The 2500-nt window shown below is 37.9% G+C and overlaps 1 non-coding gene across 1 annotated transcript in view; it reads left to right on the forward strand.

Moving 5' to 3' along the window:
* Window positions 1-2332: 2332 nt before the first annotated feature.
* LOC143307541 (small subunit ribosomal RNA) overlaps window positions 2333-2500 on the forward strand; it is a 1923-nt gene continuing 1755 nt past the window's right edge. The window contains exon 1 of the ribosomal RNA XR_013064659.1: window positions 2333-2500. This exon is cut by the window's right edge and continues 1755 nt beyond it. This is a non-coding gene — a ribosomal RNA (small subunit ribosomal RNA).

The raw sequence follows: 2500 nt of genomic DNA on the forward strand, positions 1-2500 counted from the left end.
CTGGGACTTTGAAATATTTCGGAGCGCACCTAAAGTTCGTTATTTTGGCTAAACGGAGCGAAAATCTGCATTTATACCATCACGGACGTTAGTTTAATAGCGTTTAACGATGGATCCACGGTACAGAATGCAAAAATATGATTGTTAAAATTTTCGACTAATCGGTTCTAAGAGGCGAAGCAATACGCCGCTGGGACTTTGAAATATTTCGGAGCGCACCTAAAGTTCGTTATTTTGGCTAAACGGAGCGAAAATCTGCATTTATACCATCACGGACGTTAGTTTAATAGCGTTTAACGATGGATCCACGGTACAGAATGCAAAAATATGATTGTTAAAATTTTCGACTAATCGGTTCTAAGAGGCGAAGCAATACGCCGCTGGGACTTTGAAATATTTCGGAGCGCACCTAAAGTTCGTTATTTTGGCTAAACGGAGCGAAAATCTGCATTTATACCATCACGGACGCTAGTTTAATAGCGTTTAACGATCGATCCACGGTACAGAATGCAAAAATATGATTGTTAAAATTTTCGACTAATCGGTTCTAAGAGGCGAAGCAATACGCCGCTGGCACTTTGAAATATTTCGGAGCGCACCTAAAGTTCGTTATTTTGGCTAAACGGAGCGAAAATCTGCATTTATACCATCACGGACGTTAGTTTAATAGCGTTTAACGATGGATCCACGGTACAGAATGCAAAAATATGATTGTTAAAATTTTCGACTTATCGGTTCTGGATCACTGAAAAATCAAAAAAAATTATTAATTTTGATTAATTAAATTACATATGTAGTTTTATATTGTTATAGTCTCGTATTTGTTAATGTTTTGTCGTAAGAAAATGCAAAAATATCGTTTTAATGTTTTCGTCTCATCGGTTCTGGATCGCTGAAAAATCAAAAAAAAATATTAATTTTGATTAATTAAATTACAAATGGAGTTTTATATTGCTATAGTCGCTTATTTGTTAATGTTTTACCGTGAGAAAATGCAAAAATATCGTTTTAATATTTTCATCTCATCGGTTCTGGGCGGTTTTAAAATTTTTTAAAATATTAATTAAACCCATGATTTACATGAGAATGTGAATTTATTATGTCCTGCATGTTAATTTATTAATTTTCATGTATAGAACGTTATAAAATGAAAGGATATGTTCGACGATATTTTCAGTCTAAGTTTTACCGTGCCGGCGGGATGGTACGCTCTCACGGCGGTTTGCACAGGCATACGCCTGGGCGTAAGCCCATGCGTCGCCGACCTAGCGGCCGGCCGTTCGGTATTTATAGGAAGGCACTTTCGGTTCGCTCGGACCGGTCGGGAGTAGCGTCGAGCGTGTGGCTCTTTTATGACTTCGGTTGAAAAGCAGTCTACCGCTCCTCGAGAATATACTTTCTCGACTATTCTCGTTCCGGTTTTCCGTTGCGGATTATTATTAATCTCCACACAGCATTACCACGGGTCGGTGTCTAAGACCGAATGGCCCATATGTGGTGAGCCTTGTAATATAAGGCTGGTGACCTGTATGCACTTATAAATGTTGCATACTTGTACAAACTGAGCATCAACTGTCTGTAACCAAAATTTGTTAAAACTGAAAAAGTTATAAGATTGTATAAAATTTTTGAACCAAGAAAGTAGTGTTAGACGAAAATTCGTTCTATCACTTTTAGAAGGGAGACTGTTTGGAAATATTTAAAGTATAAAATACACAAAAGTCCACTGAATTATGAACAAAATTACGTCCCTGAATTTAAGAAAAGTCAAGAGGTGTCAGAAATAAAATCCTCTCTGATACGTTCAGAGAGGAAAATAAGTATGGAGAGAGGAGTAAAAATGAAAGAAGTTTTAAGGCTGGGGAAACTTCTAAAGGAGAGAGATTCCAACATATCTAATATGTACATTTAAAGCAAGTCCAAGGAACTCTCTCCGTTAATGTTTGAAAAGGTGTGTGCAGATGGAGGAGAAATGTATAAAGTACAGAGACGAGGTTGGTGGGCCCGCTCTAATGATAAAGATTATAAAATTTGGTGGCAAAATGACCAGCATGATCACTGTACGCGCTTTCTCGATTTGTATAGCATGCCACTGTCCGCGCTATCTTTTATTATATTGTCCAGCGTGTGTGGTCTACGTGCTTGCACGATGGATGCACGGCGTGAAAGTGATTTTCGTGCTTTATGAGAGGAGGAGGAGAATATTTGGCCTCTATAAGAGGTACAAAATTTATGAAATGTGTGTTACATACAAAAGAGAAATGGCTTAACGTCGATCGGTCTTACAGGGAGGGCCGACGACGAAAATTTAAATTTACAATAATAACTAAGCTCCCTGGTTGATCCTGCCAGTAGTCATATGCTTGTCTCAAAGATTAAGCCATGCATGTCTAAGTACATACCGAATTAAGGTGAAACCGCGAATGGCTCATTAAATCAGTTTTGGTTTCTTAGATCGTACAAAACATTACTTGGATAACTGTGGTAATTCTAGAGCTAA

The sequence above is a fragment of the Osmia lignaria genome, unplaced genomic scaffold (genome assembly GCF_051020975.1).
Source record: "Osmia lignaria lignaria isolate PbOS001 unplaced genomic scaffold, iyOsmLign1 scaffold0059, whole genome shotgun sequence".
In the NCBI taxonomy this organism is placed as follows: Eukaryota; Metazoa; Arthropoda; class Insecta; order Hymenoptera; family Megachilidae; genus Osmia; species Osmia lignaria.